A 25564-nucleotide genomic window follows, 5' to 3' on the forward strand; every position below is an offset into this window, starting at 1 on the left:
ATGTTAAAATATTAGGGAGGAGGGGCACCTGGTGGCTCAGTGGTTTGGGGCCTCTGCTTTCGGCTCAGGTCATGATCCCAGAGTCTGGGGATCGAGCCCCTCATCGGGCTCTCTGCTCAGCAGGGAGCCTGCTTCCCCCTCTCTCTCTGCCTGCCTCTCTGCCTACTTGTGAGCGCTCTCTCTGTCAAATAAATAAACAAAATCTTTAAAATAAATAAATAAATAAAAAACCTAGTCACCCTCAAAGCGTGATAGTTTAAAAAAAAATATTAGGGAGGGAACACAAGTAAGTTGAATGAATATAAAAATATATTATGTTTAGAGACACTATAGTCCAGGGATGCTTGGGTGGGTCAGTTGGTTAAGTGTCCGCCTTTGGCTCAAGTCACAATCCCAGAGTCCTAGGATCAAGCCCCACATGGGGCTCCTTGCTCCATGGGACGCCTGCTCCTCGCTCTGCCTGCTCAGCCTACTGCTCCCCTTGCTAGTGTTCTCTCTAACAAATAAATAAACAAAATCTTAAAAAAAAAAAAAAAAAGACAGTACAAGTCCAACCTCATAAAGTTTACCCCAATTAAACTAAAAAGACCTTTTTCCTGTCCTGAAACCAGACAAGCTGATTCTAAAGTTCACACAGAACAAACAAATGTAATAAAAGTAGGCAGGAAAACCGTGAACAAGAGCTGGGGGGGGGGGGGGGGGGGGGGGGCAGGTGGATGGGGACAGCGAAAGATGTCTAGCCCTATTAGGCATTACAAATCTCAAGATACCACGTATTACACTATAATTTTAATTATAAAATTTTAATTTTATAATTATGAAATTATAATAATATATAAATACATAAAAATTTATATAAATTATATAATATATAAACTTACTTATATATAAGTTTATATATTATATTAATATATTATTATATATAATATATACTATATACAATTATAATTAAAATTATAAATTATAATTTTTTTAAAAAAAAGTGTACTTTTTAGACAAAAAGACAACTGAATAAAATAGTCCAGAAATCAAACTATATATAAGAATTTATTACATTTTAGGGAAAAGTTGGACTTTTTCTGTTAATGGTGCTGGTATAACTGAATAGCTACCTAGAAAAAAAATAACAGATTGATCTGCATTTACTCTAAATGTCAAAGACAAAAGCAAAGCAACCAACCACAAAACCACAGGGATTGTGAGAAGACAAAGGACGATGAGGAAAAGTATTTCCATTTTCTATCACAGACAAATGGGAACTCTCCCTGCGCTAAGCTAATAAAGTCTGCGCCCCCTGCACCCGACTCTCCCCGAATGTCACCTTAACATGGCCGAAGGCATTCTGCAGATGTGGCTGAATTCAGGATGTTGAAATGGAGGGATCATCCCAGACTAACTGGGTGGGCCTATGGTAATCACAAGGATCCTTTGGGGGGAAAGCAGCAGGGTCTGAATCAGGTGATGTGATGACAGAAGGGGAGGGGGGAGGGGGAGGGGAGGAGGGAAGAGAAGGAGAGGGAGAGGGAGACTGGAAGATGCCATGTTGCTGAATCGGCAGATGGAAGCTGGGGCCACAAGCAGAGGAATGAAGGCAGAAATTAGAAAAAGCAAGGAAATGGCTCTCTCCTAGGGCCTCCAGAAGGAAAGGCACCTCGTCAACATCTTGATTTGGGGGCTTCTGACCACTGGAAAAAATTGCCCCCTCTGCAAGCTTTACTGAGTGTTGGTGAGGCTCTGGAGAAACAGGCCTGTCAAGCACAGCTCGTGGAAGGGGGGGACTGGGTGGCAACTGCACCATGTATCCATGAAAATGACAAATGCATTTGCCCTGTGACCCAGCAATCCCACTTCCAGGAATTAATCGTACATCTAAGCCCACACACATGTGAAATGAAATACATACAAGTTTACAGTCTATTGTTCACCCAGCTGCAAGGGTGATCCTTTTACAACTTAAGCCACACAGACCACACTGGCCTTTGTGCTGTTTCTCCAGGCAGGCTCTTCTGGGGCCCCTGAACTTGCCCTTCTCTGTCACGCACTCTGTCCAGATGTTTACAGGGTTCAGTTCCTCATCACTTTGGGGTCTCTGCTCAAATTTCAACTCATCTTTAATAGTCTCCCTCCCTCCCTTATCACCTCCTATCTCCTTACTCTGCTTTAAACCTCTTTTCCGTGGTTCTACTAGACTCCTCATATAGAATGCTGGCTGCACAAAAGCAAGGACTTTGTCTGTTTTGCCCTCTACTACATTAGATGTGCAATAAATATTTGCTGAACCTTTATCTTTCTTTTGATACTCTTCTCTTTCTCTCATTTCCACCTTCCTCTGTCATCCCTAACTTGGAAATAATAAAGAACTGAAATAATGCTCCTAGAACACCTTCCTAGCACTCACAGCTTCGAGCAAAACTGCAGCATACCATTGAAGGCACTCCTTTTTGGTACCAAGCAATACTCCAAACCCCATCTCCTACCCAAAATAGTCCTTTGAAGGCTGCTTTCCAGCAACACAGAACAATTTGCTGTTTTCTTGAATAAAATATGTACTTTCACACTTGTGTGAATTTAAAAATATTATTCCCTTCAAAAAAGATTACATCTTCTCCCATCCCCTTCCTATTAGATTGAATAATCCGGTTCAAACATCGATTTTTTTTTTTAAATTAAAGGTTTTATTTATTTATTTGGCAGAGAGAGATCACAAGTAGGCAGAGAGGCAGGCAGAGAGAGAGGAGGAAGCAGGCTCCCTGCTGAGCAGAGAGCCCGAAGTGGGACTTGATCCCAGGACCCCGAGATCATGACCTGAGCCGAAGGCAGAGGCTTAACCCACTGAGCCACCCAGGCGCCCCTCAAACATCGATTCTTTGAGAAGCATTCTCAAATACTCCCACAAACACTTTCCTCTCTAAACCAATGTTACCTTATTTACATCACAACATAGCATTGCAGTCTTTCTTTTTTATTTTTTTAAGATTTTATCTATCTATTTGACAGAGATCACAAGTAGGCAGGGAGGCAGGCAGAGAGTGAGGGGGAAGCAGGCTCTCCGCTGAGCAGAGAGCCCTGACTTGGGGCTCGATCCCAGGACCCTGAGATCATGACCTGAGCCGAAGCAGAGGCTTAACCCACTGAGCCACCCAGGCGCCCAGCACTGCATTCTTTCTGACTTGCAGATTGCTTATCTGTCTTTTCTTGACTAGGGTAGACCTTGTGTTAGGCATCTTTGTATATTTTTAATCACTTAGGCCATCTTTAATCTCCAACAAATGTTTGCTGAATGAATAGAATTATGTTTACCTGTTGCATTTCTTAAGTATTTACACACTCCTTAAAATTTTTTTTTCAAGCTAATGAGTAGATGTATTCATACAACGAATGCTAATCGGCAACAAAAGAGAAGGAACTACACACACACACACATGCCCTGCATTGGATGAATCTCAGAAACATTAAACTAAGTGAAAAAGGCACAAAAGGCCACATATTGTATGACTTCCTTTATGTGAAATGGAGATTAGCGGTTGCCTAGGCTGGGGGTGGAAACTGTAAATGGGCATGAGGGACCTTATGAGGGTGTGTGTGAAAGTGTTCTAAAACTGATAGATGGTGATTACTGTACAACTGGATACGGTTTCTAAAAATCGTTGAATTTTATGCTTGAAATGGGTTGATTTTATGGTATGTAAAATATAGCTCAATAAAGTTAAAAAAGAAAAAAATGAATGAGTAATATTTTACATTTCTTGGTCTTAAATGCTTAAATTGTCATTTCAACAATTTCTATGACTCTCAATTAACTTTTTTGTGGCTTGTATACCATCCTCATTTATTCATACAAGCTTGACTTAGGTTCTCTGATGGGTCAGGTTCTCCGCCAAACAGTATAGATATGAAGATGAACAGTCTGTCCTCAAGAAGCTCACAGTCCAAGGACAGCATGTATAACTATATCTACATAAATGTATGGTTAAAGCAATATGATTCTGTTTCAGAATAATTTTTGCAGGGTTTCCAATCAAAGATTCAGTTTGGTTCATTACATTTTCCTTATTGTGACTAAGATGTTTTATTATTCATTATTTCTACATTTTAAATTACACAAGTGATACATGATCACTGAAAAAAAATTAGAAAATTCAGATAACCAAGAAAACAATTAATTTATAGTCCCTAGAAATCTATTTGTATAAGTTAATAAGGGTGTAAGTTAATAATTTTGTTTCTAAGTTAATCAGAACATTTATTCTCTGAACATTAAATTATTACATACTGTGACCTTGGTTACAAATGAAACCAGGTCCCTCCATTCATTTCCATCAGCTTGCCATGTATGTATTATGAAAGCATACTATATTACAAAGGAAAAAGGAATGTACAATTATAAAATACCAAGAAACTGGTTTGATAACCACATTCAAATCAGTATCTTCACACATCAGAGATACAGAATTGGTGTGAAATGAATGAATGTAGTCAGAGTAAATGAGATTTAGATATTCTTACAGCATCGACTTACATATGTGTAGTTTTTACGGAAGATTTATTACCCATAAAAGGAAGACACAGTGAATGAATATTTACTTTTGACGGGATTTCCTTTTTTCCATAAAGGTAATATATACCCATATGCCTATCGAATGACTGTCAGACAGAAGAACGTTGATTTAAAAAACACAAGTCTCTCATCCACTGTCACATGACCTTTTTGCTCAAGTAAGGCTGGTTCAAATAACACACACACACACAAACTGAAGCCTGCAAGACGATGTTGGTCTGAGATAGTGGCACTGGTGGTTTTGCTCAAATATAATATGCTGTTCTGTTAACTGAATTGTCTGGGGGACGCGTACTTTGAGTTACATGAAAGTAATATATTGTATGTAAGTATTCACAGGAGACCAGAGTGAGTTTATAAAGTGGCTTGTCAGATTACAGAACAAAAGCAAATTAACTGATGCAGGAAGATGACAAAGCCCCATCTAGAACTTGCCAAGTCAAACTTCTACCTTTCATACTATCAGAAAAGAAGAGTTTGGATGATAAAGGAACTGGCTATCTGTTGAGTTAAAAAGCACTTCAAAGAAAGGATGCAAAGAGCCTCTGTTTTCATGCTTCCTACTTCTGGTACATGCTCAGAGCCATTATCTTCATAAATGCAGCATAAATTTGGCTCTGGTGAGAGACCTAATCCCTCTCATGCTCCATCTTACCATTTTAAATGTTCGCTTTGAGTTGCCGTTTTTAGCTATTTTGAGAAGTTAAACAAGATCCGACACAGTTTACTAGCCTTATTTAAAAAAAAAAAAAATTAAGTTCAGGAAATTCTCAATAAGGACTCTCTAAATTTAGGGATAAGAAGGAAGCAAGGGGGAGAATGAAGTCTAGTACTTCCTGGGAACGAGCTATGTGATGGCATTTTCACATTCACTATTAAATTAGCTCTCAAAAATCTTAATTGTCATTATTCCCATTTAAAAGTTAAGGAGGTTTGGGGATTCCTGGGTGGCTCAGTTGGTTAAGCAGCTGCCTTCGGCTCAGGTCATGATCCCAGCGTCCTGGGATCGAGTCCCACATCAGGCTCCTTGCTCGGCGGGGAGCCTGCTTCTCCCTCTGCCTCTGCCTGCCATTCTGTCTGCCTGTGCTCGCTCTCTCCCCCTCTCTCTCTGATAAATAAATAAAATCTTTAAAAAAAAAATAAAAAAAATAAAAGTTAAGGAGGTTTGAAGACTATATTTTGACCAAAATCAGACACTAGTACATGACAGAGATGAGTCTCAGACAAATAGCAATTGGATTCTATTTTGCTTAATACATAATAGAAATATATGAAAAATCTTTTGTACTTGGAAAAGTAGGTTGTATTTAAGGATGAATGACATGTTTTATCTATGTATCAAAAAACTATTTTCAACCTGTAAATTAAGTCTTTTAATAATATCTATTGAATAAATCCAACAGTCTAGAGTACAAGATGAGTAATGAGATTAGGAATAGCAGACATCACAGGTATTTTTTTAGGAATCCCTACGGAGGAAAAAAAAAGTATAATATTTTTAACAGAATCATCTAATAGGCTAAAATAATTTGCTCTGATTTATAATCCAAGCACACGGGAGACAGTGAAGTAGGTATCTGGAAGCTTTATATCTTTGTAAATCATGGGAGAGAAATTGGTAAGATCTGATTCACACGTATAACTAACATTGTTTTATTTTTTTTTTTAAAAGGATTTTAGTTATTTTTTTTAAAGATTTATTTATTTGACAGAGAGAGAGAGAGAGGGAGAGAGAGATCACAGGTAGGCAGAGCAGCAGGCAGAGAGAGAGGGGGAAGCAGGCTCCCTGCTGAGCAGAGAGCCCGATGTGGGGCTCGATCCCAGGACCCTGAGATCATGACCTGGGCCGAAGGCAGTGGCTTAACCCACTGAGCCACCCAGGCACCCGGATTTTAGTTATTTATTTGCCAGAGAGAGAGAGAGAGAGAGTGTGAGAGCACAGGCAGGGGGAACAGCAGGCAGAGGGAAAAGGAGGGTCCCTGTGGAGCAGAGAGCCTGATGTGGGACTCGATCTCAGGACTCTGGGATCATGACCTGAGCCGAAGGCATATGCTTAACCGACTGGATCACCCAAGCGTCCCTAACTAAATACTGTCTAAAAAAAAAAATGCCTCTAGAGGGGCATCTGGGTGGCTCAGTCAAGCATCTGCCTTTGGGTCAGGTCTTGGTACTAGAGTCCTGGGAAGAGCCCCACATCGGGCTCCCTGCTCACTGGGGAGCCTGTTTCTCCCTCTCTCCCCTGCTTGCACTCTCTCTCTTGTTCCCTCTTTCTCCCTCAAATAAATAAACAAATAAACAAACAAACAAATAAATAAATAATCTTTTAAAAAATGCTTCTACACCATAAAGCTATTAAAGCGTCACTCACAAATTAGAGAGAAGGGTTACCAGGGATTTCTTGGTTTTGAGCAAGCCAGTCCCTTCCTGCCGTCTGCACTAGTCAGATCTTGCTGTAATGCGTAGGAATGACCACCCTGGAAAGGGGTCAGGATGGAGAAGGGGAAGACCCTTTCATAGCACAAATCCTTCAGCAGGTGGTATCCTTGGGAAGGGGGAAGCTCTGAACAGCTAGAGGGCAGCAGATAGTTTTCGGATGGGTTGCGCAGTAGGGGCAGGAGGGAATTCTGACTAATTCTTTGAGATGAGCATACTGGACGGCACCATGTGCAAATGTGGTCTGCTCTGAAATGCACAGTGTCGGTGCTGGCTGGGATACCATGGGTATGTGCGGTAGACGCAGGGGGCTGATTTTTCTGCACGGTTACTATATGCCAAGCACTGTGGATTTAAAAATCAGGCATTACTTCTTGATGACTAAAAGTTCAGCAGAATTTCGGTTTCAGTACATAGAAAGTAGTTTGGTATGTGAAAAGAGAGCTGTGCTTCTAGTACAGAGAAGGGAGTGAATGCTTCTATTAAGGAAGATAGGGGCATCTGGGTGGCTCAGTCATTAAGTATCTGCCTTCGGCTCAGGTCATGATCCCAGGGTCTGGAGAGAGCCCCGCCTCAGGCTCCCTGCTCAGCGGGGAGTCTGCTTCTCCCTCTCCCATTGCCCCTGCTTGTGTTCTCTCTCTCGCTGTATCTCTTTATGTCAAATAAGTAAAAAAAATCTTTAAAAAAAAAAAAAAAAAAAAAAAAGGAAGAGTTAAAGAAGACTGGTGGGGGACTGTTGGAGCTGAATTCGGTTCTGGAATTAGCCTGGAAGGTAAGGTAGAGGATGACTTGGGGGCATCATATTAGTCCTGAACTGTTGAAGCCTACTGTGAAGGGGTAGATGAGGAAAGAGGAGACTCGTCAGATAGGTAAGAGGTTCAGAGGTTTGTATTCTTATCATTTATGTGTGGGGAAACTGTTTTCAGTAGGGAAATGATATGATTACATGTGCAATTTAGATGGGTTGCTCCGGAGGCCATTTAGATGGGGGGGGGGGGCAACAATGGGAAGCTCCATTAAGGGGTAACATGTTACATTCCAGGTGAGCAGATCACAGGAAAGGGGTAGCTAATAGAGACTGAGTCAAGAACAAGATGAGCTGCTCAAAAAGTGAACACAAGATAGCTCCCTACTGTGGACAAGACGCTGCCCATCTAGGATCCACACCACTCTCCCTCCTTACTAACAAGACCTCATTTTGTTCGGGTCCCACAGCCCTGATGTATAAACCAGACTAACAGCACCTTGGACAAATCTGCCATGATTGATGGTCCTGGGACCTGAACCACCCCTCCCACATTCTTTCCTTTTATGTAACCACACCCTTATATGTATCCTCAGGGCATGACGCCCTTGACCTGTCCAGGAGATAGGACAGGGGCACACACCTAAACACTGTCCTCGTGGTGGCTCCCTAGAATGTACTCCCAGCCTCTTGGCTATAAAAATAGATCCTAAGGGAGGTGGGGTTGCAGTCTTGCTGCTGCCAAAGATACGCTTCTGTCCCTAAGTCCCCCTGATAAGCCATTTTTCATCTAGCTGAACTGGTCCGCCTTTTTCTTTGGTCTTAAACAGCTCACTTGGCCTTTGGAGGTCATCTTGCACAGGCCACCCCCGCCCCCTGCCCCGTTTCATGGGATAGCTGCCAATGATTACCTTAGGGATGGGAGTGTGGTCTAACTCTAGCCAATGAGACAGGAGGAAGTCTACCCAGGAGGCTACTAGAAAGAGACCTAGGTGTAACTAGCAACTGTTTCCTTGGGATGTTGCTCCATCTCATTGAGACACACCCAGGACTACTGCAGCCAAACTGCCAACAACAGCCTGGTAATAAAGAGGACACCAAGAAGGCAGAGGCAAGAAAGAGACAAGCAGAGACAGAAAACCTTGGTATCGTGGAGCTGTTCTGTTAACTCTCCCTGATGCCCCAAACTGCCTAGAACCTGCATGTCAGACTTCTAGCTTCCAGAACTGTGAAAAAAAACTTTTTGTTGTTGTTTAAGCCACCCAGTCAGTGGTATTTTATTGTGGCAATCCAAGCTAACAGAAGCACCTTCTGCATAAATGTCAGGTGTCGGGGGCAGCTGTGTACATAGCAGACAACATGGCGCTTGCGCCTGCGGCTAAGCAGAGGACTTGCGCACCACCTGAAAAATGATTGGCTATGCCCAGAAAAGGAAGCCCGTGGACACTGCGTGCCTTTTATCATGCTAAGTGTTGATCATGCTCCCTTTCACGTGTACAGCCTGCTGATTGGAGGAGAGGGGATATAAATAGGGGTAAACATCCGGGTAAGGGGAGAACAATAAAGATTCGCAAGCTTGTCACTCCGTGTCTCCTGGTCGTTCTTGCTGGCGAGAGCGACAGTCAGGATTCAATCATGGATGTTCGGAAAGCATATTTACTCTGTTCCTCCCAATATCTTTCAGCACAGTCTTCATGACCATCATGCTAACATAATGCCTTAAAATACGTTGGAAAGATCTATATTCTGACAATCTATTTCTATTTTAAAGATTTTATTTATTTGATAGAGAGAGAGAGTATGAGAAGAGGGACCTCTGACAGAGGAAGAAGCAGACTCCCTGCCAAGGAGAGAGCCTGATGCAGGACTTTATGCCAGGACTCCAGGATCATGACCTGAACTGAAGGCTGTTGCTTAACCAACTGAGCCACCCAGGTGCCCCTGACAATCTATTTCTGCATAACAAACCACCCTACACCTTAATGGCATAAACACTACAACCATGTTATGATGCTCAGAGATTCTGTGGGTCAGGGATTTGAAAAGGGAACAGAGAAGATGGCTGGTCTCTGCCACGGGATTCTTGGGGCCTCAGTTTGGAAGACTAGAAAAGCTGGGGATGATCTACCGACTACGGACTGGAACAGCCGGGTTACCAGATATCCACTTCCAACAGCTTATTTACCCTCACCTCCCTGAGGCCCTTGGGGGACTGAGGACAGGAGTGCCTCCCTGTGGGCAAGTCACATGACTTCTCCCAGCAAGGTGGTTGAGCGGCTTGAGTTCTGAGAGACCAGGCAGAGGGAGTGTTCAGGACAGCAAGCATTCTAAGAGACCTTTTTATGACCGAGCCCAAGAAGTCGTGTAGTGTCACCTCTATAGTACTTTATTGGCTGACGTTCTCACAAGTGCATTGAGATTCAAGGGGAAAGGGCACAGAGCCTTACTACTTGATAGCAGATCATGGGAGGAAAGTAAAAAAAAAAATTGTGACCTTTTTATTTTATTTTTTGAAAACCACCACACTCTATTTTTTTTTAAAGATTTTTTTTTTAAGATTTTATTTATTTATTTGACAGAGAGAGATCACAAGTAGGCAGAGAGGCAGGCAGAGAGAGAGAGAGGGAAGCAGGCTCTCTGCCGAGCAGAGAGCCCGATGCGGGACTCGATCCCAGGACTCTGAGATCATGACCTGAGCCGAAGGCAGCGGCTTAACCCACTGAGCCACCCAGGCGCCCTTTTTTAAAGATTTTATTTATTTATTTTACAGAGACCACAAGTAGGCAGACAGGCAGGCAGAGAGAGGACAGAAAGCAGGCTTCCTGCTGAGCAGAGAGCCCGATGTGGGGCTCGATCCCAGGACCCTGGGATCATGTCCTGAGCCGAAGGCAGAGGCTTTAACCCACTGAGCCACCCAGGCACCCCCACACTCTATTTTTTTTAAGAGTGCTCAGGAGAGCAATTGATTTCTCCGCTCCCTTCTGGTTATGGGGTTGGCCAAGAGGATGATACAGAAGATGGAGTGAGGCAGCCATGGGGGTAAGCCTGGCGAGGGGCAGACATATAAAGGACGACGGCTCTGCTTTTGACCTGAGAATCTGGATAAACAGTAGTGTTCTTCGCAAAGACAGAGAAGAATGGAGTGGGTTTGGAGGGAAAGATCATCTATCTGGTCTTATGTGTACTGAGTCTGACATGCCTGTAAGAGCTCCAAGAAGAAATATTGAATGAGCAGCAAAATATTTAGCTCCAGAGCTCAGGAGTGGTCTGGGATGGGGACATAAATTGAGACTCACTGGCATACAGACAGCTGGTAATTGAAGGCTTGGGCTTCATTTTCTGAGAGGTCTATTCTTGTCCTGTGATCAGAATGGTATTCTGTTAAACAATTTACATGCTTAATAGTCATGTTTTATCTCTCAGGCAAATAAACTGCCTCTTAAGATGTTTTGCTGTGATAGCTATCACTAAGTGACCTGGAGTACCTCTAAATGGTGTACAAATTCAATTTAAACACTGAACAAATAAAAACATCCACCAACCAGACCCACTCTAAACTTGAGGGTCTACTGAATTGAAAGGACCATTATATGTATTAAGCAGTCTCAGTCACCAATGGCTTTTTTGCCTTCTGAGTATCTGTGTCAACCTTCACTTTTCACCTCTATCCAACTAACCTCATACTCCTACATTTGATTCTAATATGTTTACTTCACAATACATTTGCTGCTATTAAATAAAAACATTTTGTGGATTAAAAAAAATAGATACAGTACTATTGCTTAAATGTGGTGGGCACCTTTGTTATTATTCTTTAAACTGTATGGATCTGCTGTATATACTCTTGTATGAGTGATACGTCTCATAATAAAAAAATTTTTTAAACCACTCTCAGTAGCCTTTAAATGTGAATAAACTCAACATTTTTATTTGCAATGAATGATTTAAGACTGTGTCTACTTTATGAAAAAAGGATGTTAGTAAAATTATAGGTATTTATTATCACCACCACTAGCATCTTCAAAGTCTTGGATATGGGAGTGATATAAGCTTGAACAGATGCCCAGCAAACAATAAAACACGACATGGCATGTTTTATTAGCTCGTTAATACATGCCTTGGGTGCAATGTGAGGGACAGGTTGTGAGTAAATGTACCAGTGAAATACACCCCAGAGTATCTTAATGCTTTTATACAGCACTCACTGTTTCACTTCTAAATCTCTTAAAATACATGTTTTCTTTTAAAGACAGTTTTTACACACATACATGCACGCACATGCACGTACATGTACATACACACATGGGTTTTTTTTAACTCCAAAAAAAGGAAAATAAAGTTTTCTTACTTCTAATCTACAAACAAAAACTTCCAATACGAACTCCCCTCCACTTTGAAAAGATTAATTAGTTTCCACTCACTGATTCTCTTTAGTTAACCTCCTTTGCCCACCTTTATCCATGTTTATAGGAAGGGTCTGAAAACCCAGGATTTCCCACATTATTTTGTGCTTCTGTTTGCGCACTGGACAATAACGTCTCTTTAAGAAACACTGTGTTCCTCTATGGCCACCTGAGGAGGACTGCCATCACAAGCAACATGGTTAACTATCACCACGAAGAAGTTCATGACCATCTACCCTCCTTCAGTGGAAACAAATGCTCATTGCTTGCCCTTCATCCTAGGAAGGCAACAGTAACTACAACAGAAATTGAGGAAAAACTTGCTAAAAGGTACAAGACCACACTGGATGTCATTTTTGTACTTGGATTCAAAGCTCATTCTGGTGGTGGCAAGACAAGTGGCTTTAGTGTGACTTACGATTCATGGACGCCAATACAGTCTAGCATGATGTGGCCGGTTTGAAAAAGGCCTCATGAAAACAGTGAAAGGAACACAAGAACAGACTGAAGAGAGTCAGGGGGACCGCAAAGGCCAAAGAAGGAGTGTTGGCAAAAAGGAGCCAATTCTGCAATGACTTGACCTGGGTTAATTGTGCAGATTTTTCACAAGGATTACTATAAGCTATAAAAACTTTAAGAAAAGCACACAAAAAAACACCCACCCCATTGTAGATGTTTCATGACCAGCCCTGACATGGCCTGTCTGAAATGCCAAGAACCAATCTTCTGCTCTCTTGAGCTGGAGGAGGGCTGACAATCCAGTTACTTAGTAGTTCCGAGCCCTGGAAGGCAGCACTTGGGTCATCAGGCTGGAAGCTTCTAGTCAACCACTCCAATCAGAATCCTTATGATGGGCTTGGCCTGGACCTCCAGGTCCCCACGGATGGTCTGACTCTCTCTGACTCCAATTTACTCTTGGTATAGCTACTCCAAACTCAGTGGCTTCCAAACAGTCATCACATGCACGTGTCTGTGGGTCAGATAGATTCAGCTAACCTAGACTAGTGGTTCTGCTTCTCCCTGCATGTTTCTGGGTTGGCTGGAGGGGCTCCGTTCCAAGTGCTTCTCATTTTTCTTGTTCCAGAAGTCTAGCCAGAACAGGTTTTCTCACAGTGATTGCAGAAGCCCAAGAGAGCCTCCTGTTGGCCAAAGCAAGTCACATGGTTGTATGCAGGGGTCGAGGGCATGCAAGCACACCCTGCCCATAGTGAGTGAAGACTGCAGTTAAACGGCAAGGGATGTGCAAACATGTATTATGTTTCACGATTCCTTTGGTTCAGAATTCTGGAATGGCTCAGCTGGGTGGTTTCAGCTTGGGGCCTCTCAACAAAAGACTATCATCTGCAGATAAAGAGACTGAAACCAACCTGTATGAGAACCCTGTATTTCTAATTATTGTCTATTACTTTTAAAACATATTTTTGTGCAACGCAGTTCATTTCACGGGAAAATGCTATTTAGAGGGTATTAGGCATTAAAACAAAAGTCTGCACTACATAAAGAACAGGTTAAAACATGATGAATGTCGACTCAATTCCGCAAAACACAGAGTGGGATGGTAAGAAAGCAAGAGACATAAACTGTCAATCACTTAGTAAGTTGAGAGAGAGAATACCTGCTGAACTCCTGGGCCCTTGCCCCACCCGGGCTTCCACTGCCAACAGTCTTGTCTGTCGCTTCAGACCCATGTTATTTCAAGGCTCTTCCAGCTGGCCTCTCCACTTCCAATTTCTTTGGCTTCCATTTGATCCTACTCACAGCTTCTACAATAATCTTCATCACAGCTCTTCTCATTATATAAGATCCTATGGTGCATTCCTCTTTATTTTAAATCCAAACTCCCCAATACAAATGTTCAAGATCTACTTTGACTTATGGATTTTTTTTAAAAATTTTACCAGTGTATTTATTTTTCCGAGTTTGGATTTTTCTCTCTCTTCCTTTTTAAATTATGTTATGTTAGTCACCATACAGTACATGATTGGTTTTTGATGTAGTGTTCCATGATTCATTGTTTGTGTGTAACACCCAGTGTTCCATGCAATCCGTGCCCTTCTTAGTTCCCATCATCGGGCTCACCCATTACCCCACTCATGGATCCCTTTGAAAATGATAACCTTTCCTAGCAAGGCCCCTTTGCTATAGCTCCAACTACAACTCTGTCTCCACCTTAGTTCTCAACACCCACATACCTGGTGTGTCCAAGCACAGATGCTGGTACATAATAGGTACTCAATAAAATCTGTAGGATGAGCAGGCCTAGAATAATACTTGGGTAACCCTAAAGTAAAGTAAGTTTCTTGGTTTTAGTTGAGCTTGCATCCAAGGCACCCGTATGCTGGTGTCATATGTGTTTTCGTACTACCGGTCTGTCTCTTGGCGCTTACCTCCAACCACTCTACTATTCGTCCCGTGTGTGCCAGCTGGGTAGGCCTTCCTTCTGTTCTGTGGATACATTAAGCTGATTCGTCCTTCAGGCCTTTTCCTGAGTTGCTTCCTCTTCCTGGAATGCTTTTCCCTCTGTTCTTTTTTTTTTTATGCAGTTAGCTGCTTTTCGTCATTCAGATCTCAGCTTGAAAGTTATTTCCTCAGAGAGGACTTCTATGAACATCCAGTCTAGAGGAACTCCCTCAGTCTCTCACTGTCATGTCTCCTTATTTCGTTCTTTGCATACAATTATACCTATCAGTTATTTCTCTTGGTCACTTGTGTATATGATTGTTTAGAGGTGGCCTCTCCACTAAGATGTAAGCTCCCCGAGGGCAAAGATGTCCTATTCACTGAGCACTTGTATCGCTAGTGTCTGCCACAGCAGATGCTCAAAAGGTATGTTAAATAATGAATACACAACACCAACGCTCACAGCCAACTTCCCGATGCCAACAAACCCCAACAACTTTGAGTTCCTTTCTACTATAACTTCTAAGGCTCAACTTGAAAGAAAATTACCTCCTCTAGAAAGTTCCCCTGAAATAGTGTGAACTCTTAATGCTGCCCTTTCTCCTGCATATTTATCCTGTACCATAACAATTTCCATGTGGTCTTATGGGTAAATTGCTCCCAGTGGTTTTACGTGCATGTCTTTCCTCTAAGTTATGTGTATCATTAGGCCCTTGAGGGCAGGTCTGTGTTTTTGGCTGTAGCTTTGTTCTGAAGAATCCAGTAGCACTCAGTGTGCTGCTGTTGTGCACACAACAGCAAATCATATTTACTAATAGGCACTTTATCAAAACTGCCTAATCTAGCTCTATGGCTCACGTAGGATTCATGATAACAAACAATTCAACCAAAAGCCAATGTGAAACACTGTCTAGGTTTCTCAAATTCAATCTCTTTATTATGTTGAAGTATCAGGAGATAGAATTTTACTCTCTCAGTTTCCATCAAAAAGAAGTATCTTCATCGAGATATCAATTATTACACATCCTCTGATTTCTGAGAAGATGTTGGGAGAACTGGGTGTTTCCAATTTTAAAAAATTTTATTTATTTATTTATTTGAGAGACAGAGTGTGAGAGCACGAGAGAGCACCAGTGAGTGGGGATAGGGGCAGACGGAGGGGAGAGAGAATCTCATGGAGACTCCCTGCTGAGTGGAGAACCTGACATGGGGCTCAGTCACACGACCCTGACATCATGACCTGAGCAAAAACCAAAAGGTAGACACTTAATAGATTCGGCCACCCAGGCATCCTGGCTGTTTGCAATTTTATGATGAAGGTTTTTTTTTTTTTTAAGATTTTATTTATTTATTTGACAGAGAGAGAACACAGTAGACAGAGAGGCAGGCAGAGAGAGAGAGAGAGGGAAGCAGGCTCCCTGCTGAGCAGAGAGCCCGATGCGGGACTCGATCCCAGGACCCTGAGATCATAACCCGAGCCGAAGGCAGCGGCTTAACCCACTGAGCCACCCAGGTGCCCCTATGATGAAGGTATTTTAAAAAAAAGAGTTTATTTATTTACCTGAGAGAGAGAGAGAGAGCGCACAAGCAGGGGAGAAGGAGAAGCAGACTCCCTGCAGAGCAGGGAGCCCAACACAGGGCTCAATCCCAGAACCCTGGGATCATGAACTGAGCTGAAGGCAGCCGTCTAACCAACTGATCCACCCATGTGCCCCTATGAAGAAGCAATTATTAACCATATTCATCAACAGGCCTACCACATATATCCCTATTTGTTTAATTTCAGGAAAACATTTCTATACAAAAATTATCTATAGAATTAATCATAAAATAATGACAAATTCATTATTCACAACATATTTCTCTTTCAGTCTTAGTTGGAAAGAAACAATGTCAAATTCAAAGTCTACTTAAAGCATATTGTGGTAGGTCTGACTACAGTTTCAATTTCCCTTCCATATTCTCCATTCTACTTTTATTTTCCTAAACTTTTTGTTTCTTTGTCTACCCAAACTCATTTACCTGTAAGTCCACAAAGAGGAATTCCCACATTACCTCTCTGGAGCTTTTGACTCTTCTATCTGGAGAGTCTGCCAACAGCTCAACATTAATCTGATTCATCTAAATGCACCTACTTCTCTCTATAACCAAACCTCTGTTATGTCAAATCTATCATCATTTTTTTTTTCCAGCAAACCAGGTGTGAAATACTGGAGCCACTTTTGATTTCTAATTCTCATGGCTGAAGTACACATGGCAATAGACACACTAAAGTAAGCATGAAGGGTACCAGCAATATAAAGGCATCATAAAATTTATAGGAGGAAAATTATATATATATATACATAAATATAATATATTTAAAGATTTTGTTTATTTGACAGAAAAAGACACAGTGAGAGAGGGAACACAGACAGAGGGAGTGAAAGAGAGAGAAGTAGGCTCTCTGCACAGCAGGAAGCCCGATGCAGGGCTCGATCCCAGGACCCTGGGATCATGACCTGAGCCAAAGGCAGATGCTTAATAACTGAGCCACCCAGGTGCCCCTATATTTGTTATTTTTAAAAAAGTCATTACAACACAAATAAAAAAATAAAGTCACAAGGACTGGCCCTGCCACCAATATGGAGTAGCAGACTGGATTTACTCCTCCACCTGAAACCATTAAAACATTGGACAAAATACATGAAACAAGAGCTTTAATACATTTGGAGTCAGGCAACAAATGACCATGATCTCTACTAAATGGGAAATAAATGAGTCTTAACAATTGTTCCAGCTAGTTGTCTAGAGAGAATGCCAGGTCACAGTAGAGCCTAACAATCAGTCTCCTTGAGCTGAGGAGATGGTTCAGCATGTCTAGAGAGGCCAAAGGGGTTTGAAGTACAGGCTAGTTTGTATAGGGCAGAGTTCTAGAGATAGGAGAGCTACACTGAGAGCTCTGGAGATGTACAGAGGGTTTCCCTGAAGTCTCCAGCTTAGTATTACCAATGCATGGGTGCAGCAACACTATTAAAGTCTGAGGAAAGAATCATTCAGAAACTACAGAGGGAACAATCCCTAGAGCTCACACAAGGCTGGGAATAGTTCCTGTCCCCACAAGTCAGAGTGGGGACTTGTATCATAATTCATAGGGTTATCAGTAGAATACTCAGAAGGGGTTTACCTTAGAGGTGGGGAAAATTAGCCCTGGGCCAAATGCTATTCTGGTCCCGCCTAACAAAACTTAAGAGTAAGACCTGAAAAGATCAAACTTTTTCCAGTAACTTAACTGAATTCTAGAAGAACACTCAAGAATATTTACAGAGATACAAAAATATTTTGAATCCAACAACATTAAAATCAGTGTCTAGCATCCAATCAAAACTAGCCAAGCATGCAGGGGTGCCTGTGTAGCTCAGTTGGTTGAGTGTTTGCCTTTGGCTCAGGTCATGATCCCACGGTCCTGGGATTGAGCCTCAAGTTGGGCTCTCTGCTAAGTGGGGAGCATGCTTCTCCTTTTCCCTCTGTCTGCTGTTCTACCTACTTGTGCTCTTTCCCTGTCAAATAAATAAATAAAATCTTTTAAAAGGGGGGGGGCAGGAAAACTTAATTTAAAATGAGAAAAATCAGTCAATTGAAATCAACTCAGAAATGACACAGGTGATAGAATCAGTAGACAGGGATATTAAATAGTTCTCATAACTGTGATCCATATGGTCTAGGAGCTAGAAGAGACATTGCACATATTAAATAGGAACATAAACGATATATATTGGTGAAATTGAACACACACCAATAGAAATTATCCAAAATGAAATGCAAAGAGAAAAACACTGAAAAAAAAATACAGCATCAGTGGGCTCTGGAATAACACTAAACAACCTATTACACAAGTAATTTGAGTCCCTGTGGAAAGGAGAGAGGAGGACAGAAAAAATATTTGAAGAAATAATGACCCATATTTGACAAAAACAATAAACTCACAGATCTAAGAGGCCTAATGAACCCCAAGCACAAGAAACATGAAAAATAGGACACCAAGGCACATCATAATTCAAATGCTCCAAACTAGTGGCTAAGAGAAAATCAGAAACAGTGTGAGAAAATTTAGACATTATGTACAGAGGAATGCAAATAAGGACAGCAGCAATTTTCTTGTTGGAATCAATGTGAGAAGACAATGAAGCAACATCTTTAAAACACTCAAAGAAAAAAAATTGTCAATCTTGAATTTTATATCCAATGAACATATCTTAAAAACAAGGTCAAAATAAAGATTTTTTCCAGACACAAAAGCTGGAAGAATTAATCACCAGGAGACCTATACTATAAGCAATGTTGAATGAAATCTTTTGAGAAGGAGGAAAATAATACTACATGGGAATTTGGATGACTGACAGAAAGAAATGAAAAGCACTGAAGATATTAACTATGGGGATAAATATAAATGACTTAAAAAAATTTAAGTCCCTTTAAGATATAATCGAATGTTTAAAACATTGTATTGCAAGATTTATAATGTATATGGAAGTTAAATAAATGAGAATAACACAAAGCCTGAGAGGGAAGAAGTAAAAATAACCTTTTGTAAGCTTTCCTGTAAGTAACACTTACAGGAAAACATGTATCACATGTATCACTTGAAACATGACCGTGATAAGCTAAAGATATATATTATAAACTCAAGAGTAACCACTAAAAATGCAGCAAATAGTTGTGGTTAACAAGAAGGAGGCAAAATGGCATTGTAAAAAATAATGTAAGAGAAGGCAGAAAAAGAGGAAAAGGGAAGAAAGAACAAATGAGATAAATGGCAAACAAATAATAAGATAGCAGACTTAAACTCAACCATATAAATAAACACATCAAATGTAAATGATCTAAACACACAAATTAAAAGGTAGAGATTGTCAGACTAAATTAAAGAGCAAGATCCAAATAAATTCTGCATATAAGAAGCCCACTTTAAATATAAGAACAGTACAAGGATGGAAAGGATATACTCTATCATAATTTTAATCAAAAGAAAGCTGGATTGGTTATATTAGTATCAGATAAGGTAGAGAACAGAAAAAAAAAAAAAAAACAAAAGAAAAATCAGCAAAGAATATAACTAGGGCTAAAAAAAGAGAATGATAAAAGGATCCAATAATCAAAACATAAGGATCCTAAAGGTTAATGAGCCTAAAGCAGGGCTTTGAAATACATGATGGAAAAACTGATAGAACTATGGGGAGAAATAAAACAAATCCACAATTATAATCAGAGACTTTAACATCCTTCTCTTAGTAGCAGACAGAATGAGCTGAATGAAAACCATTTCAGACATAAAAGACTTTAATGACACTATGAACCAATCTGACTTAATTGATATTTACATAGCACTCCATAAACAACATCAGAATACATATTCTTTTTAAGTGAACATTTACCAAGATAGATCATATCTGGGTCATAAAACAACTCTGAATACATTTAAAATAATTTAAACCAGGGGTGCCTGGGTGGCTCAGTGGGTTAAAGCCTCTGCTTTCGGCTCAGGTCATGATCCCAGGGTCCTGGGATCAAGCCCCGCATCGGGCTCTCTGTTCAGCAGGAGGCCTGCTTCTCTTCCTCTCTTTCTCTGCCTGCCTCTCTGCCTACTTGGGATCTCTGTCAAATAAATAAATAAAATCTTAAAAAAAACACAAAACTTAAAAAAAAAAAACAATTTAAACCATATAAAATATGTTCCCTAACCACAATGGTATTATAAATCAATAACAGAAAGACATCTGGAAAAATCTCCAAACACTTCAGAAACTAAATAACAAGGTTTTAAATAATATAAGAGTAAAAAAAAAAAAAAAAAAAAAGTCAAAAAGAGAAATTAGTAAATAGTTTGAACTGAATGAAAATTTATAAACAACATAATGAAAATTTGTGGGATGTTACTAAAGTAGCACTCAGAGAGAAATTTATTGCTTGAATGTCATAATAGAAAAGAAAACAGGTCTTGGGACACCTGGGTGGTTTAGTCGGTTAGGCCTCTGCCTTCAGCTTTGGTCATAATCACAGGGTCCCAGGATTGAGCCTCACATTGGGCTCTCTGTTCAGCAGGGAGCCTGCTTCTCCCTCTCCCTCTGCCTGCTGCTCTGCCTGCTTGTGCTCTCTCTCTCTGTCTAATAAATAAATAAATAATCTAAATTAAAAAAGGGTGGGGAGAAAGAAGACAGGTCTCAAATAAATGAGTTCAGTTTAAAAAACTTAAAAAAAAAAAGAGGAAATAAAACTAAAGTAATCAAAAGAAAGAGTATAAAAAGGAGTAAAAGACAGAAAGTCAGTGAAACCAAAAGCTGGTTCTTCGAAATCAATACTATTATTAAGCCTCTTGGGGCAGGGAATTAACAGTACCAGAAATGAGAGGAGTGACATCACTACAAATTCTCCATATATGAAAAAGATGATGTGGGGATATTATTAAAAACTTTATGCGGGCATCTGGGTGGCTCAGTGGATTAGGCCTCTGCCTTTGGCTCAGGTCATGATCTCAGAGTCCTGGGATCAAGCCCTGCATCAGGCTCTCTGCTTGGTGGGGAGCCTGCTTTGCCCTCTCTCTGTGCCTGCCTCTCTACCTACTGTGATCTCTCTCTGTCAAATAAATAAATAAAATCTTAAAAAAACACCAACTTTATGTTAATAAATCTGACAACTTACGTGCAATCAACAGTTTCTCCATAACTACCAAGGTTCACTCAAGAAGAAACACATAACCCTAAATAGTCTAACAGTTTTTAAAGCATTAAATTTGTAATTTAAAAATAAACAAACAAACAAACTCTCCCACAAAGAAGGTCTGATGGCTTCACTAATGCATTCTATGAAACAATAAAGGAAGAAATAACACTAATTCTAAAAAAAAAATTTTCAAAAAAAAATCAAAAAGGATTTGGCCATCTGGGTGGCTCAGTCAGTTTGGAGCCTGACTGTTGGTTTTGACTCAGGTCACGATCTCAGTTATGGGATTGAGCCCCACATAGGGCTCCACACTCAGCATGGAGGCTGCTTGTCTCTCTCCCTTTGCTCCTCCCCAATAAGTGCAAAGGAGGAAATATTTCCCAATTTATTACTGATGCAAAGATTAACAAAATTTTAGCACGTCATATTCAACAATATAGGAAAAGGAGACCGCATCAGGATCACATGAGGTTTACTCCAGGAATGCAAGGCTGGTTTAACATTGGGTAATCAATCAACTAACTCACCATATTAATACATTAAAAGAGACAACCGAAAACAAAAGAATATGATCCCCTCAATAGATGTAGGCAAAAAACTGTCAAAATCAACATTAATTCCTGATAAGAACTCCCAGGAAATTAGGACTACAAGGGAACTTCTTTACTAATCAAGAGCCTCTATAAACAAAACCAAAAGCCTACAGCTAACATCACACTTAATGGTGAAATACTAATGTCTTCCTCCTAAAATCAGAAGGAGCAGGGCAAGAATATCCATTCTCAGTAGTTCAATATGGTGTTGAGACAATCAGCTGTTGGGTCTGAGATTTTGCTTTACCTTACATACAAACTAATGAGTTAGCCTGTTTTAGGGAGGCTAACAGAAGACACAAGACTCCTGGATCAAAGACAACAGACTATTTTTCATGGTACAAGAAACAGATACATCAGCATATTTGTGTTGGTTACTCTTGGTCCGAAGTCCTGAAGGGGCAACAGTGTGGGCTCAGATGGAAGCCATGCTTCAGTGGATTTGCATTACAGCTAAAAAAATAGTTAATGAATTTTGGGGATTATTGCTTTTGTACCAAGCCATAAGCAAGCCTGTTTGGAGTAATGATATGTTTATTATCTTGATTGTGATGATATTTTCACTGGTGCACACATGTATCAAAATACATCAGACTGTGCACTTTGTTTTTAGTTTATTGTACATCAATAAATCTGTATCATTAATTTAACAACTATTTTTGGGTTACTACTAATGTGTTCGGTACTGTTTTGGTATTGGGGATACAATGGTAAACAAAAACCCACCTCCTATAGAGCTTATATACTTGTTGGAGAAACCATAAGGAAGATATCAAATGGTTAGAACTGTGATTAATAAGGTAAAGGCATTAAGTAGGGTGGCTATTTTGGATTGGGTGGGAGGCTCGTTTCTGAAAATTATGATATTGGTGTAGAGATATGAATATAAAAAGGGGCCAACTATGTTACAGTGGAGGAAGAATACCCCTAGCCCTTATTATTTTAGTTTTCCTCTAATCTCCTGCAAATCATCATAAAGACCACTGATGAGTTAGTTTTCCCAAAGGTTAATTTGATTATGTAATTCTTTTGTTTAAAAATCTTTAATCCCTCTCTTATCTCAAGTACTAAATCTGGATTTAGCTCTAAATCTGGCATTGCAAGTCTTCAAGCATGTGGCAAAAGCTACCTTTCCAGTATTCTTATGACTCCTTTATTCTAATATGGATGAAACTCTGATCTTAAATATGCCTCTCAACTTTTGATCATGTGGTTTCCTCTGCCTGGAATGCCATCCTTCCCCATCAACAGATATCCTTCCCATCCTTAAATGTCCACCTCATGGATCACATTCTCCTTGATGTCTTTTCTGGTTTCCACAATCAAAGTGACTTTTTGTTCACATCTTCCTCCTGTTATGTTTTTCAATGGTCAAAACTCATCTTTTTACTGTATTTTAGAAGATGGCATTGGGCTTTGCAGGTAGGAGCTATTCTATACCTTCCTGGTGGACTGAATTATCTTATTTTTATATTTTACTTGAAAGCTGCCAAGGGATTAAAGGAAGATAAGCATAAAAAATACATGGAGAGTTTTCTTTCCTACTTCTCTCTCTCTCTCTTTTTTATAAATTTATTTTCCTAAAAGAGATAGAGAGAACACAAGCAGGAGGGGCACAGGGAGAGGGAGAGAGAGAATCCCAAGCAGACTCCATGCTGAGTGTGGAGCCTGATGCAGGGGCTCAATCTCACAACCTTGAGATCATGACCTGAGCTGAAACCAAGAGTTGGCTGCTCAACCGACCGTGCCATGTAGGTGCCCCTTTCCTCCTTCTCTTAAGAGAATAATCTACTAAAAATATATGTTTGGGAAAAAATAGAATGATCATTGTAATTTTAGTGACTTGGTTAAAACCAGTTCAAGAGACCTGGATCCTCTTTAAAACCCTCTCACTTTCCTGAGACTAGAGCCAAGCCAACATGAGCAGTCCTAAAGATGGGAAACAGGTGTGCTGTTCCCCCTTTCAACACCAACCTGAGTTGATTTGATTCTCAAAGAAGGAATAGGAGTGGGTGGGATATAAATAAGGAATCAGAAAAAGAGTGTGTAGTGGGCTCTAAGACCACCCCAGGGTTTGACGCCTCACAGGTTAGGAGGACTCATAGGACTCAACATAGAGTCAAATTCATGGTTGATTACAGCAAAAGGATACAAAGCAAAACCAGGAAAGGGAAAAATGTGCATGAGGTGAAGTCCACAGGAAGCTGGGTGTAACTTTCCAAGAATCCTCTGTCAGTGGAGTCACACAGGATGTGAGTGATTCCTCCAAGAATTAGTGCATGTGATAACATATATGGAATGCTGTCTACTGGGGAAATTCATTGGAGACTGAGTGCCTGGTTTTTCTGCAGGGGTTGGTCACCCCCTGTCTAGCATATATCAAAATTCCAGACTCCCAGAAGGAAAGCAGGTATTCAAATTAAACCACAAGGGGGGGGTGCCTGGGGGCTCAGTGGTTAAGCGTCTCCCTTTGGCTCAGTCATGATCCTGGAGCCCCAGGATTGAGCCCTCTCTGTCCAGCGGTAAGCCTGCTTCTCCTTCTCCCATTCACCCTGCTTGTGTTCCCTCTTGCTCTCTACCTCTGTGTCAAGTAAATAAAGAAAATCTTAAATAAATAAATAAATAGATGAATGAATGAATATTGAAAACAAAACAGAACAAAACAAACCACAATGTTTGCACAAAGTTTGGGCACAGTGAGCCTCATTTACAGTTAGATAATGGTAGAGACCCTCCTAAAATCCAAGTACCCAGATGCCAGCCAAGTGTCAACCTTATAAGAAGGTTTTCCTTTTTTATTTATTTTGCGGGGGTCAGGGAGCAAAGGGAGATGGAGGAAGATAATCTGAAGCAGGCTCCCCCACTGAGCACAAGCCAGACACGGGGTTCCTTCACACGACCCTGGGATCATGAGCTGAGCTAAAATCAAGTCAGATGCTTAACTGACTGAGCCACCCTGGCACCCCTGATAAGCAGGCTTTTCTATGGACAGCAAACTTTTTCTGGATAGGAGTACTTTGAAAATATTCTTACTTTTGATTAAAAAAAAAAATCTCACTTTCAGGTTTTTTTTTTTTTTTTAGCAAACAGTGTGAAATAGAGCAGAGCAATGTACAATAAGTTCATTACAGTATTGTTTAAATTCATAAAAAAAAAGAAAATGGGGGAAGTATCTAAAAATTGTGGAACTGTTCACTAAATTATAGTATAGTAGTAGGGAGAAATATTAAATAGCCATTAAAATTAAGAGGTGCCTAAGTGGCTCAGTGGGTTTAGCCCCTGACTGGCTCAGGTCATGACCTCAGGGTCCTGGGATCGAGCCCTACGTTGGGCTCTCTGCTCAGCAGGGAGCCTGCTTCCTTCTCTTGCTGTCTGCCTCTCTGCCTGCTTGTGATCTCTCTCTCTCTGTGTCAAATAAATAAATAAAATCTTAAAAAAAAAATTTAGGGGCACCTGGGTGGCATAGTCACTAAGCGTCTACCTTTGGCCTGGGTCATGGTCCTAGGGTCCTGGAATCAAGCCGCGCATCGGGCTCCCTGCTCGGCTGGAAGCCTGCTTTTCCCTCTCCCACTCCCCCTGCTTGTGTTCTGTCTCTCGCTATGCCTCTCTCTGCCAAATAAACAAAATCTTTTTAAAAAAATTAAGTTTAAAGACTTTTAGTTTATATTTAGTTTTTTTTTTAAAGATTTATTTATTTGACAGAGAGAGATCACAAGCAGGCAGAGAGGCAAGC

At 40.6% G+C, this 25564-nt stretch overlaps 1 protein-coding gene across 2 annotated transcripts in view; it reads right to left on the reverse strand.

Moving 5' to 3' along the window:
• The window catches only part of PDSS2 (decaprenyl diphosphate synthase subunit 2), a 259962-nt gene that overhangs the window by 48066 nt on the left and 186332 nt on the right, over window positions 1-25564 (reverse strand). The window lies entirely within an intron of this gene.

The sequence above is a fragment of the Mustela nigripes genome, chromosome 5 (assembly GCF_022355385.1).
Source record: "Mustela nigripes isolate SB6536 chromosome 5, MUSNIG.SB6536, whole genome shotgun sequence".
NCBI lineage: Eukaryota > Metazoa > Chordata > Mammalia > Carnivora > Mustelidae > Mustela > Mustela nigripes.